Here is a 14893-nt window from a genome sequence, read left to right as displayed (position 1 = left end):
AGGGGCGGTGCGGCCGGAGGAGGAGCCAAGGGGGGGTGCAGAGCGGCCGAAGGAGGAGCCAAGGGGGGCGTGGACAGAGGAGGCGCTAAGGGGGGTACCTTTTTTATGTTTGCTGCCCCTCCTCTTAGAAGCTGGCTACGCCACTGTCCTCAGCCATGATTTATCCCCAGGGCAGGTGCATTCTGTGCACTGAAAGAAGCAAAGGTCCTGTGGAAAAAATAGAAAATCATGTTATTAAAGGTTGTATCATAATGCATATGCAGAGGCAACCATAATTTTGGCATCTCCTAACTTTTGAGTGCTTGACTTTGCAACCTTAAAAATGTTCTTTTTATTTGGGAGGTGGGGGATGTGTGTAACTGTAAGGGTAATAACTTACTGAAAGATTTCCAGATCTTGTCATCATCCCTATAAAAATATAATACACATTATGAAATTTTGGGCAGATTTTCAAAAGAGCTCATTTGTCGTTAGGTGCCTAAACGAAATGGCCAAATTTTTCAAAAAAGGCTCAATATGTATGAGCATCCAGTGGGAACTGCTGAAGTCCAACCTTTTTGAGAAATACGCTTGTGCATTTTGGTGTCTAAATGGGAGCAGCATTCTTGAAAATCTGGCCATTTGTGTGTGCTGTACTCATGCTTTTAAGGATCCCTAAGTCAGAGAATCTGAAAAAGAGGATGGATTTCAAAACCTAACATGTTTCCCAACAGACCACCTCTGTGGATTGTGTCCAAATTGTTTGCAATCTGAGTGTATGGGTTGATCACTGGATGACTATGAGTTGCCAATGTGATGTGTCTGTGAAGAAGGCTAATGCAGTTCTAGGATGCATCAGGCGAGGTATTTCCAGTAGAGATGGGGAAGTGGTAGTACCATTATACAAGGCACTGGTGAGACCTCATCTGCAATACTCCGTGCAATTCTGGTCTCCTATGTTTAAGAAAGATGAATTCAAACTGGAACAGGTGCAGAGAAGGGCTACTTGGGTGATCTGAGGAAAGCTTACCTTAAGAGAGGAGATTCAGAGCTTGGCTTGTTTAGCCTAACCAAAAGAAGACCATGGGGCAATATGATTGCTTTCTACAAATACATCAGAGGGAAACACACCACTGAGGGAGAGGGGTGATTTAAGTTAAGCGCCAGTGTGGACACAAGAACAAATGGATATATACTGGCCAACAATAAGTTTAGGCTTGAAATTAGGTGAAGGTTTCTAACCATCAGAGGAATGAAGTTCTGGAACAGTCTTCCAAGGGGAGCAGTCGGAGCAAAAAACCTAACTTGTTTCAAGGCTGAGTTTGGTAAATGTATGAGGGGATGGTATGAGGAGACTGCCTACAATGGCATGTAGCCGATCTGCGACTGCTAGCAGCAAATATCTCCAATGGCCACTGATGGGACACTAGATGGGAAGGGATCTGAGTTACTACAGAGAATTCTTTCCCAGGTTTCTGGCTGATGGGTCTTGCCCACATGTTCAGGGGCTAACTGATCACCATATTTGGGGTCGGAAAGGAATTTTCCTCCGGCTCAGATTGGCAGAGACCCTCGGGGTGTTTCGCCTTCCTCTGCAGCATGGAGCACGAGGCACTTGCAGGTTTAAACTAGACTTTCTGTAACTTGACGCCTTTAAATCAAGATTTGAGGACTTCAGTAATTCTGCCAGAGGTTATGGATCTATTGCAGGAGTGGGTGGGTGAGATTCTGTAGCCTGCAATGTGCAGGAGGTCAGACTAAATGATCATGACGGTCCCTTCTGGCCTTACATTCTATGAGAGATGTCCACGGTACCTGGAGAACAAAGGCTTCTACTATATTACATTTTGGTGATTTACAGGTATTTTGTTGTACATTTTAGGGATACTAAATCAATTGAATAACACACACAGTTGTTTCTTATTACATATTGCTGATATGTGCATGTCTGAGTTTACATCTGTATGTATGACAGAACCTAGGCTCACACTTCATTAGTAATTTCAGTTTGCATTTCTTCTGTCCAGTGTGTTTCTCTGGAACATAAAACCTTAAAAATTAGCTAGTAGCAGCACAGTAAATAGACTATCTAATGCAATCTTCTAGTATTCAGTATTCATATTCCTCTGCAAAGCCATCTGACAAAAAAATATGAATCACTATCACTGTTCCAGACATGCTTCTCTGTCCCCTGGTAAGTTTTTTAGGAAAAGTTGGCTGATAAATGAAAGATACTTAATAGAAATCTGGGGCACCTCATTTGCAGCAGCTTTGCAATTTCTTTCTGACTAGGGTTTTTCTAGGCTGCATAGTTCCCTGCCTACACTGTGGATTTCCCAGAAAGTCAGGCTGCCTAAGCAGGCTTGTTTTGCCTTCTCCTCAAAGGTTATAAAGAACGTAATTTCCACACAGCTCTTATTCTTAAGGTGAAAGCATTACAGAGAATACATTTTTAAATAATAAAAGAACCTACATGTATGCTAATAAGCTTACCAGAGATCACCCTCAAAACCCAACAAAGGCTTTGGTAGGAGTCAGTACTTCAAAACCCACCAAGGGGTTTTCTTGTGGTTACAAGTTAACAACAGCCTTAACTCAGAACAAGCACAGCCATGTATAGTTCAGTCTTTCATACAGGTTGAGCAGTTGATCTTCAGATTCCAGGCAGGGCCGGCTCCAGGCACCAGCCCACCAAGCTTGCGCTTGGGGCAGCACCTGGAGGGGGGCGGCGCGGTGCTCCGGCTCTGGCCGCCAGGGAGAGCGGAGCCGCGGCGGGCCCGGCACTCTGGCCGCTGGGGAGAGCGGAGCCCCGGCTGGGGTCTCTGGCCTCCCCGCGGCACTTTGGCCGCCGGGGAGAGCGGAGCCCCGGCCGGCACTCCGCCCTCCCCCTGGCGCTCTGGCCACCAGGGAGAGCGGAGCCGCGGCCGTGCTCTCCGCCCTCCTCCCGGGGCTCCGGCCGCCAGCGGAGCCGCGGCAGGCTCGCCGCCCTCCCCCCGGCACTCTGGCTGGTCGGGGAGAGCGGCCTGCAGCCGGGCTCGGTGCCCTCCCCTGCCGCGCTGGGGAGCGGGGGGCGGCGGGAGGCTTTTTTGCCTGGGGCGGCAAAAAAGCCAGAGCCGGCCCTGATTCCAGGAACAGATAATCAGCAGAGAAAGGCCCACTCCACATAAACATGATACATAAACTATTCATTTAATACAAAGGACCCCAAATATCCTTAAACGTAATTCAAGAAGGGTTCCCACGGCTATTGCAGGAAATTGCCATATCTGTCACATATGACTGCGTTGTGTCATCAGAGTGGCAAAAAGTTACTGTGATCCTGGTCGGTATGTACTCCATGCTGGACTCACACGTCAGTTTATGCAACATTCCCTGCAGACACAGGGATATCATTTGTGCTCAGCTGATTATCACTGTGTGAACCTCAACTTGGCTGGACTCTAACAAATCCTCTGAGGGTTTCACAATATCCTAAAATTAAATGGTGTGTGTACGTGCCAGGCTTAGCCAAGATAGCACTAGCTTTTCCGGCTCTTTTGTCATGTCATTTTGCTCATTTTAAATACAAATTGTGTGTGTTAGATTAAAAACAAATCCTCATCCCACCCCCTGCTGTTTTCTTGCCCCCCGGAGTGTTTTCTTTCTGGATTGTGAGCCCCTCTGGCACATAATACTGAACAGGCAATTTACATGCAGGAGGATAAAGGTCCACAATTTGAATTTCTCACTTATGTACATTATACAAAGAGCATGTTTGGCACATTTTCCACCGGGAGTGAACTAAAGTGTGCTGGCTGCTGTATATTATTATCATAAGAAATGGGCCTTTATATGCTCTTTGATATTTATTTTATGAACTAAAACGATGAAGGTTTTAATGCTGTTGCTGCTGTTTGTACTGTAATTGTGCTGGGAAGGGGGAAGCAAAAGCATGGGAGTGAATAGCTTATGGGAACTGTTCTTACAGTTTCAGATTTCTCCAACTTAGGGGTATGAAATGTGTTTTGTAAAAGAGCACTGAGAAATATTTATCCTTTTTATGCTCCAAATGATCCCTCTAGGGCTTAAAGGGTTCTGAGGATGGAGACTGTCTTCTTTATGAAAACAGTAACATAATTAAAAAATATATTGGTTTTTCACATAGTGAAAATCCTTAGATTTTAATAAGAATGAGACTGTGTAGTGCAAGCTAGATTACATATTGTTTCTGTGTAATAGTCTCCAATACAAATATCTTTAGAGACCATCTAGCGTATCACTTAAACAGCAAGGTAAGATTTAGCAGGTCTATTACCTTTCTTTCATTTTTTCATCATACTAAAATGTTTTCCATAATACAGTCAGGAACAAGAGTTGTTAATGCAAGGCAATCAAAGGCTTTTAGTAAAACCTTCCTTGTAGAATAGCTATTTTTAAAAAATGCCCACGAACTGTAGCTAGGCAGCTAGGGTGGCCCATTACTCCTGCCTTTTGGCTAGAATAATCTATTTTTCCTGTATGTTTCTCTTTAATAAAAAAAAATGTTGGGAAAAGAATAACATGCAGAGGACTAAGAGCCATTTTATAAATGAGTTTCATAAAAGCCCCTTTTTATTAAAATCTTATATTCTTGGATTATAAGGGAGTAGCAGATTACTTCCCTTGTGAAGCAAGGGGGGAAATAGAGAAGGATCTATGACTCTTCCCTGAATGGCTCTTTGGGCAGTGCAGCGATGCGAGGCATAGGACTGATGGATGGATCTACCCAGCAATCTCTAATTACCCAGTTATACGTAGAACTGCACTCTGCTCCGAATAACACAGTATATCAGTTTTTTCTCTGTCATTTCTTGACGTCTGAGTGCTTGATTGTTAAACCACAACTTTGCATTGACCCAACTAGCTCGTGTGGAATTTCCTTGATAGTTTTGTGTTGTTTGTTTTTATTTAAAGGGGGGGAATGTACAGAAATTCCCACTGGAGCTTGCTAGTTCCATGACCCGCACAGGGCTGGCCCGAGCCGCTCGCTCAAGGACACCCCCACCAGGACTGGTCCAAGCCACTTGCCCGACCCTGCCTGTCCCCCTGCATGGGGTTGGCATCACTGCTAACCCCCTCCCACCCCGCATGTTCCTCCGCATCCCACCCCACCTTTTTGACAAAAGTGGGCATTTATCCTGTTAGCTCTTGCCAGCTGATCAAGTCAGCAAGAGTAAATATGACAAATGCCCACATTTGCCAAAGTAGTCAGGATGGCCAGGACAGGGCTTAAAAAAGGGACTGTCCTGGTGAAAAAGGATGTATGGTCACCCTAATAATACTTTCTTTCACCTCTCCCTGGTCTGTCTTTGTCTATTTAGATTACAAGCTGTTTGGGTTGGGAACTGCCTCTCACTGCTTGTGTGTTTTTTTTGAAGCTGTCATTCTGTGTGTTCAACCCAGTTAAGTTTCTTGTCCCGTAAATTTCTTTGTTCCTGATTGTGTCCTCCATGAGTGGTTTGCCTTATTTATTTATTTATTTGTTTATTTTTTAAAATGCCTCAGTGAGGGTTTTTACTTTAGCTGCCATGCTCCAGTTAATTTTGAGATGCCCATCTCAATGTTTATTTGTCTTTTGCTTTCCACTGATTAATTCTAGTAGGAAGCAGCTGTGAATAGTGAATTGACAATATGAAGTGGCTCTGGGGCTTTGGCAGTTGGTAAGATTTTCAAAGTGCGGAAATAACAGGTGTCTCATGCCATCACAAGTTGTAAAGAACACCCAAAGCATAAGAATAACATTCTATCTTCACACTGGGCGACGGCAAACAATAGGCTTGATTGTTCTGTCATTTGCTTCTGCTATGCAGAGCAAGAGAATAATTCCCTTCTTGGAACAATAGTCAGGTTTTTGTGTCCGGGCTGACTGTATCACATGGACGTGTTCAGGGGTGAAATGCCTTACCCACGATGTTTGATCACTTTTGAATATGTGTCTTTCTCCAAAATGGATGCGTTTGAGAGACAAGAAATGCAGTTACTTGAATTTTTATGTCCAAGTGAAAGGGGCAGAGGAGTAGGTGAAGAAAAGAACACAAGTCCAGATTGTCAGCTGATGCAAAGCAGCCTAGCCCCATGGAAATCCTTCTCCTCTATTCCTCATTCTGTGAAGAGAGCATGGTTGGAGGGGTAGTTCTGCGGGATTCTGGGGATGATATATGGTGATGTCTCCTTCTTTTTCTAAGGTGAGGGGTAATAATAGCTCCTAGCATCTGCCATTGGACACAGGTCTTTTTTGGTGCCTGGGAGGTTTTCTGGTTGCCTGTTCTTCCCTTTTCTTCCCCCTGTTAATGGGGAGGGACTCCTCTTTTAGCCCTGTTGTGTGGAATAGAGCAACCTGATGGTTTCTCATTCTGTGTGTTTATGAGAGGAAACTGGTGATAGGGGAAGAAAGAATAAGTCTTAGCCCCATAGATGCAGTAAATTATGCTGAAACTGCTATCTGAAGCAGGAGCTGTTGCCATATCAAACAAACTTTGTGCTCTTCCTGCTACATGAGATTGCTTCTCCTATGTCATCAAAAGGGGAACCAGTTCTGTTTTTCTGCAACCCAGCAATAAGGGGAGGGAATTAAAAATACTAAACAGGAATGAATCTTTTTACAGTTGTAACATATATATTTTAAACTCAAGATTAATTTCTTCCATTCAGTTTCTTTAGTAGTGAAAGTATGATACTTTTTAAAGAATCCACACTGCTTTAACTTTGCTTTGAGACATCAAAATGGCTACACTGGAAAACATAATAGAAAAGTGAATCTCTTTTTGTTAGATATTAGAATTCCACATTCAACTGAGAGAGACAGGGGAGAGCAGAGATGAAAGTTTGTAAGTAGAGTTATGGATTCTGGAACACTTTAGTAGAATTTCAAATTGCCTTTGATCTTCTCCTGAATTAGAACAAAAATGAACATTACTAGAAAATGGACTTTTGGAATTAGAAAGAGGAAGTTCCTCTTGTTGAAACAATAAAGACCATTAGACAATGATGTCCTCAGCCAGTAGTTTCAGGTATTACACTCCCATGCATCTCTGTTTTTCTAGCTCTCTTGGAGCTATGGAGTAATATAATCTCATGCTATGTTCTCATCAGATCAGGTCGGTATTTTGACAGGAGACCTCCATGGAAATCACTGCTCATGGTAAGGAGAGGAATTAAGTGGCACTCCTCCCTTTCACATTATATTGCAACAATGCTTTAGCATGGTGAAATTCCCTAGACTTTCTTCCAAAAGGCATGTTAGCTCCCAGTATCCCAGTCATAAGCCATAAATTAAATTATGCTATTTTAAATGTTCCCTGTTTAATTGGATACTGTATTGTTCTTTACTTACTGTCCAAAAACTGTCAGGCAGTGTTGTTTTGTGCGATGACAGCTGACATGTATTCTTCTTAGAGGATGTTGCATTTCAACAGTGAGTGGAATTATATATTTTATTAAAATGTGTTTATTTGGATGTAAGCAATAATAGAAAGGAACACTTATCTGAGGCTCTGATTGCCTCTGCCACAAATGCCAGGAACAAAATAAAATGTAATAGCAGCTCCTCATAAAATACACAAATCTCCCGCTCCCCCTTAGAGCTAATACTTATTAAGCCCAACCCTGTATGTATCTCTATTGATAGCCTTATAGGTACAGTAGCATATCAAATAGCATTTGTAAACCACTTCTAGGATTCTTCTGTATGGAAATCACTATATTGACTGTAAATCCAGAAAGCCTCCAATTGCAGCCAATAGTTTTTAGATGCAGATAACTATATACAGAGATACATGTCTAAAAGTGAGGGTTTTGCTTCTTCATAATCTTGGTAATTTCTAGTTACTTACAAACACAATTACCAAATTGTATGTAAAAATGTGGTAACACCTCTACCCCTATATAACACGACCCGATATAACATGAATTCAATATAATGTGGTAAAGCAGTGCTCTGGGGGGGGAGGGGGGAGGGGGCACAGGGCTGCGCACTCCAGTGGATCAAAGCAAGTTCGATATAACGCGGTTTCACCTATAATGCAGTAAGATTTTTTGGCTCCCAAGGACAGCGTTATATAAGGGTAGAGGTGTAAATGAATGCAGATTAGCATACCTAACTATTTTAAGTAGTCCCAGAATATATAAAGTTAGAAATACGGTATAAATACTTAAATAGAAAATGTATACTAACAACTCTTTAAACCAACTATTTCTTAAATTAAATCATATTGTTGGGGCGGGAACAAAATCTAGAAGAGCAGCATCACTGCACTTTCTTTAATAATCCAGATCCGACAAAAACAAATCAGCAAAGGAGAGTAGAAAGGTTATATAATGAAATGATGTCTTTGGCCTTCTTTCTCGACAGATTTGCATATTTCAGTTACTGCCTTGACAGTTTTATCCTTCTAACAACTATTTTTAACATTGTAGGTAGTGTAGACTGTAAAATGTAAATCCATCGGATTTCTCTGGTTTTTGCACTAGAGGCCTTAGGTATGATGATTTATCCTTCTGTGTTGCCTTATCATCCCAGTAGGATCAGCAGAGCTTATGCAAATCCCAGTTTGTAGAGAACTGAGAACAAAGTGATCCCATCTATGAACAGTGTTTCTGCTCTTCTGTTTAAAGGTCTGAGTGGAAGTGGAATAAAACCTACTAGATTTCTTTGATTATCCTCACCTGCTTGCTTTAAAAAGAGAAAAATAATTTTCCTGTGTTTTTTATTCCTCAGAGTTTTAAGCCTTACATTTTCAAGTATTATATTCTGTCTCTGTATCACCCTTTCCATGGCAGAGAACACATTACTTGTAAAACATAATTTTAGCATTTTGAAAAATCTAATCTAATGCTTTTTATCCTGAAGAAAGATAATAAAGGTCAGAAACCTTTCACCAGGGCTTTTTAGAGAGTTTCACAAGTGCAAACTCAAGTGGACTAGATTTTTAGAGTGACTCTTCTCTTCTCCCTAGATTTGAATGTAAGATTTAAAGAGCCCTATCCTACTGCATTGTGACTTTTTCATCTTAAGAACATAAGTGCTTTATAACAAGTGTAATTAAGGTCATTCAATGGCAAGAGATTTCAGGAGTTGTGGGCTCCTAGTCCTATGATTAGGGCCTGGCCAAATTCACAGTCCATTTTGGTCAATTTCATAGTCATAGGATTTTTAAAATAGTCAGTTTCACAGTTTCAGATATTTACATCTGAAATTTCATGGAGTTATTACCATGGGGGTCCTGACCCAAAAGAGGGTTGGGGGGGGGCAGGTTTGCAAGTCTATTGTAGGAGGGTTGCAGTGTTGCCACCCTTACTTCTGCGCAGCTGCTGGTGGAGGAACTGCGTTCAGAGCTGGGCAAATGGAGAGCAACAGGCAGCACAGATGCAAGGGTCGCATGGTATGTGTGTGGGGGTCATCATTTTTTGGGGGTGGGCAACCGCCAGGGCCCCGTAGTCAGGGGAGCACTGTGGTACATACACACACCCACTCAGCCCAATGCCCTTTTATCCCCCCAAGCACTGGGCCTGGAGCAGGGGAGGGGCAGGGCTGGGGGCAAGGGTGTTGGAACCTTTATAGGAGTGGGGGGACAGTGATGCTGAAACTCGTGGGGGGGTGCACCAGGGGTTGTGCCCCCCCTTTTATCATGGGCATAGTTTGATGGCAGGGGGTGGCATTGCTCCCCCCCCCTCCAAAAACAAACAAACAAACAAACTATGTGACTAGCAGCTGGAGCCCAGCGCATGGAGTCCCCAGCCCTGCCCCTCCCCGGCAGATTTCACTGGGGAGATCAGATTTTACAGACTGTGGCATGTTTTTCACCACCTTGAATTTGCTGGGCCCTACCTATGATACTTCCTTCACCTCCTTAAATGTGTGCGCTGAAGGGACTTCTCAGATTTACTCCATGTTCCCCTGAGAACAATTTTCAGACTCCATAACTGTTGTGAAAAAATATAACAAGTTGGCTTGTTGACAGACTTCTCATGGAAATATTTTTGTGGCAAATATTTTCATGGAAAAATATTCTCCCATTTTTTCTACCTCTGATTTGCACCATCAATTATACTTGAAGCAGACACTCTGTTATACCCACTTGACACTAGTGTGACTTGTTTTGAAGTCTCTTGTGTCAGACTGGTGAGTCAAAATGCAGGCTTGCAAGTGAACAGAAAACATGAGACTGGGAAGTATTATAAATGTTATCAAACATCACAAGTCCTCTTTTGTGAAACTCACAACATAGCAAAATGTGCTAAATAATGTTCAAATTAACTTGTCTCCATGCTGTCAAAAAAAAAAAAAATCCAAAACATCAGACAAAAAGCAGTGGAAACCAGGAATTTATTTTTGTTGTGAAACATTAAAAATGAAATAGAAGAAGGTCCCCAAAGAGAGGCATCCAGCACTGTTTGGTATTGCTCTGGGGGCCATTTATAAATGTCATTTAAGTACTTGTAATTGACAAGTCAGTTACACAGTTTTTGGATTGGGACTGCTAATTTTCCCTTTGTCTTCAGGTAACCAATTTTGACAGATTCACTTTCTTCCTTGTCATTCCATAAAAAACATATTTCAAACCCCAGATCTTTACACAGCTTATTCACATAGCAAGAATACTACTGAATAAAGACTTTGAAGCAAATAATCTTTTAAAGTAAATTTAGCTTCACTACAAAAGATACCATCTAAATGGTTTTATGAGACGTCCTCCTAGACTGCTGGCCATTATGTCACAAAGCTCAAATCTAATTCATTTATTTAAATCAGGCCACAATTGTTCTATAAAACGTTTATAGCCTGAAAGCTCTCCAAAATAGAGAGAGGCCTGAACTGCTAACATTCTCAGTTGTGAGGTATCTGGACCTAAACTTTGTACATGGTTCTTGTCTGTAATGGGCTGAACTGTGTCCTAGAGTGGAGCACCACAAACTCTGGAGCGCGGGCCCATCCCTATACCACAATAATTAAGACACCCAATAGAAGCTTTAAAAAGAATGTTCGCTGTCAGAAACAAATAGTGTTATGCATTCAGCATATAATGTGTCTTTCAATTCCCTACATCCTATCATAACATTTGATCACCACCCATGTGAAATTTTGAGGGGAAAAAAGCTCACAATCAGACGGTAACAATCTGCATATGCTGTTAGGTGCAGACTCAGAGTAACATATGTCAGTGTTCTAGGATGAAAAACTTTGCCTTTAAATGAAAAGTGGCTGGGTTCCCTATGGCTTTGTAACATCAACATTATAAAAAGGATGAATTAATTTGATATCGGCCATATTTGTTTTTTATCATCTCACTGCAAACCAGGTGGAAAACAACATTATAATATTCCTCAGTCCTGCCACAGGAACAGAACTTTCTCCCTTTGTGACAAATGCCTTTCACTATATGCTCCACTGAATGGGGGTGGCTCTCTCTGGAGAGGTCACTGCAGAATGGAAGACTGTTATCATCCTTCCATTCTTTGTACCCAGCAGTCTTTTGCATTCTGGGCTTTGTTTCAAAGACAATTGAACAAAGATAGTGATCAGTGTTTATGCTGCTTGGTGTGAATGGAAACCTTCCCCTTTGCTACCAGGCAGCTACTGTTATCTGGTTTTAAATGTCAGGCACTCTTCAGTGTGCAAAAAAGAGAAAATGAGATAACATTCAGGGAGGCCTAAGTTGGAGCCAAAAGTATGGTATTAGGAGATAGGTGTTCACACCTTCTATGAAGGGATTGAAAAGAAATGCAAAAAGTTACCTAGGGAATACACTTCTCAACATAGCCCTTGCTGTTATATATTGTGGTTGAGTAGCGAAACTATCCTTGAAGTTCAGATAGCCAAGGCTAAACACATACTTATGCTCATACACTCATTTTGTATTCCTACTCCTCTATTTAATTATTGTGGCTGGCTATTTAAATGTTCTATTTAAACACAAAGGAACACCCAGTCCCTGTCTGAAGAATTTACAGTCTAAACAAAGAAGGCAAACAACAATAAGGAATCAAAATGTTATGGTTATGCTAGGTACATATCTTACTTGTTTTTCCTCCATTCTCATTCTCTTCCTCCATCCAGACATTTCTCCCCTTCTTTCTTTCCCTTTTTCAAGGTGTCTCACCCAATCTGCTTTGCTATTATTGTCCCAATATGCCCTCCCTCCATGCTTCCTGCCCACCCCAAAGCACAGATGAGTTTTAGCATGACTATGAGGTTTGCTGGACAACAGCCAATCAGATAATTTCCCTGATAATGGAAGCTTCTCAAGGTTGTGGGGGGTCCCTGAGTGCACATATGGGTGAACGATACCATCCCAAAGCATTCAAAAATCATGAATAAGGCCTCAGGAAATCATGAAATTGCTTAAAAATCTATTAGCATTCTTCTTCTTTGTCTTCTGGATTCTGAGCCTTTAGGGTGTACTTGGGTCACATTTTCAAATTTTCCTCTGCAACTGTGAGGGCTAGGAATAATGAAAGATGAGATTCTCATTGAATCATTTGACTCCAGGAGCTTGAGCTTTAGTAAAAACACCAAATATTGTGAGATATGTGATAAAATCATAGAATCACAGGACTGGAAGGGACCTCAAGAGGCCATTGGATCCAGTCCTCTGCACCCATGGCAGGATTAAGTATTATTTAGACCATCACTGACAGGTGTTTGTCTAACCTGCTCTTAAAAATCTCCAGTGATGGAGATTCCACAACTTCCCTAGGCAATTTATTCCACTGCTTAAGTACCCTGACAGTTAAGTACCCTGAAGATTTCTCTAATGTCCAACCTAAACTGACCTTGCTGCAATTTAAGCCCATTGCTTATTGTCCTATCCTCAGAGGTTAAGGAGACTAATTTTCCTCCCTCCTCCTTGTAACAACCTTTTATGTACTTGAAAACTTATCATGTCCCCTCTCAGTCTTCTCTTCTCCATACTAAACAAACCCAATTTTTTCAATCTTCCCTGATAAGTCATGTTTTCCAGACCTTGAATCATTTTTGTTGCTCTTTTCTGGACTTTCTCCAATTTGTCCATATCTTTCCTGAAATGTGGTGCTTAGAACTGGACACAATACCCCAGTTGAGGCTTAATCAGCATAGAGTAGAGCGGAAGAATTACTTCTCATGTCTTGCTTACAACACTACTGCTAACATCCCAGAATGATTTTTTTTTTTGCAACATGGTTACACTGTTGACTCATATTTAGCTTGTCATCCACTATGACCCTCGGATTTCTTTCTGCAGTACTGCTTCCTAGCCAGTCCATTTTTTATGTGTGCAACTGATTCTTCCTTTGTCAGTGGAGTACTTTGCATTTGTCCTTAGGCCTTGGCTACACTTGCGAGTTACAGCGCTGTAAAACCTCCCCCAGCACTGTAACTCACTCCCCGTCCACACTGGCAGGGCACTTACAGTGCTGTATCTCCCTGGGTACTCCGCTGCAGATACTCCACATCTCCAAGAGGAATAACAGCTGCAGCAGAGTGGGTACGACTCACAGGTGTGAGTGTAAATGCTTGCAGCGCTGTACTATCACCTTGTCAAGTGGCCAATCCTCTCCATTGTTGTGACCGGCTGCAGGAATGCAGAAGTGCCAGTTTCAAAGCTCGTACAACAGAGAAAAAGCAAACATTTTGCTGTTTGCTTTTAGTGAGTGAATGAATGAGCAGGGGGCCGGGAGTTCGGAACTTGCAAAATAGAGAGCTGACATGCTCCAAAAAGCACTCTCTCTACCCCCACACTCCCTGTCACGCCCCACCCCACCCGTTTTGAAAAGCACGTTGCAGCCACGTGAATGCTGGGATAGCTGCCCATAATGCACCAGTCCCAACACAGCTGCAAATGTTGCAAGTGTGGCCACGCCACTGCGCTGGCAGCTGTCAGTGTGGACAGACTGCAGCGCTTTTCCCTACTCAGCTGTACGAAGACAGGTTTACCTCACAGCGCTGTACAGCTGCAAGGGTAGCCAAGGCCTTACTGAATGTCATCCTATTTACTTTAGAGCATTTCTCCAGATCATTTTGAATTTTAATCCTATCCTCTAAAGCACTTACAACCCCTTCCTGTTTGGTATTGTTCGCAAACTTTATAAGTGTACTCCCTGTGCCATTATCAAAATAATTGATAAAGATATTGAACAGAAGCAGACCTATAACTCATCTCTGCAGGACCCCACTTGATATGCCCTTCCAGCTTGACTGTGAAACACTGATAAATACCCTCTGGGAATGGTTTTCCAACTAGTTATGCCCCCACCTGATAGTAGCCCCATTTAGGTTGAATTTCCCTAGTTTGTTTATGAGAAGATCATATGAGACAGTATCAAAAGCCTTACATATTCCGCATTCCCCCATCCACAAGGCTTGTTACCCTGTCAAAGAAAGCTATTAAGTTGGTTTGACAGGATTTGTTCTTGACAAATCCATGGTGATTGTCACATAGCACCTTATTGTCTTCTAGCTGTTTGCAAATTGATTGCTTAATTATTTGCTCCATTATTTCCAGGTACTGAAGTTAAGATGACTGGTCTGTAATTTCCCAGGTTGATATTGTTTGACATTTTACAGCTTTTAGTACTGTGCATCATTTATTGCCATTTTCATGCTGAGATTTTTCAAGGTCACCCTGGTTGTCCTTATTTCCCTTTTTATGGATTGGCATTATATTTGCCCTCTTCCATGACCTTTTGAAGATAATCGCTAATGACTCAGATATTTCCTCAGTGGATATTCTCTAAAAGGAATAAAGACATGCAATTGTGAGACTGAAGACTTTGGTGAGAAGTTTGATGAAAATGATGTGATTGCGTGTTTTGCTAATTTTGAAGGCGATGAAGTGGAACTCTCGTATTCCAGGATCTTGGTGTTGCATTCAAAATCAGTAAGGAAGTTCTTGATGGGCCACCACTCTTCCCACATGTT

The 14893-nt window shown here is 42.0% G+C and overlaps 1 protein-coding gene and 1 long non-coding RNA gene across 13 annotated transcripts in view; one reads left to right on the top strand and one right to left on the bottom strand.

Annotated features, from left to right (window-relative positions):
- Nucleotides 1-14893, top strand: part of CCSER1 (coiled-coil serine rich protein 1) — a 1147114-nt gene that overhangs the window by 487510 nt on the left and 644711 nt on the right. The window lies entirely within an intron of this gene.
- Nucleotides 1-14893, bottom strand: part of LOC122174302 (uncharacterized) — a 67406-nt gene that overhangs the window by 11550 nt on the left and 40963 nt on the right. The window contains exon 2 of the long non-coding RNA XR_010601244.1: nt 99-207. This is a non-coding gene — a long non-coding RNA (uncharacterized LOC122174302). The remainder of the gene's footprint in view (nt 1-98; nt 208-14893) is intronic.

The sequence above is a fragment of the Chrysemys picta genome, chromosome 5, assembly GCF_011386835.1.
Source record: "Chrysemys picta bellii isolate R12L10 chromosome 5, ASM1138683v2, whole genome shotgun sequence".
In the NCBI taxonomy this organism is placed as follows: domain Eukaryota; kingdom Metazoa; phylum Chordata; order Testudines; family Emydidae; genus Chrysemys; species Chrysemys picta.
Note: the sequence above shows the minus strand (reverse complement) of the source record. Positions and strands in the feature narration are given on the sequence as shown.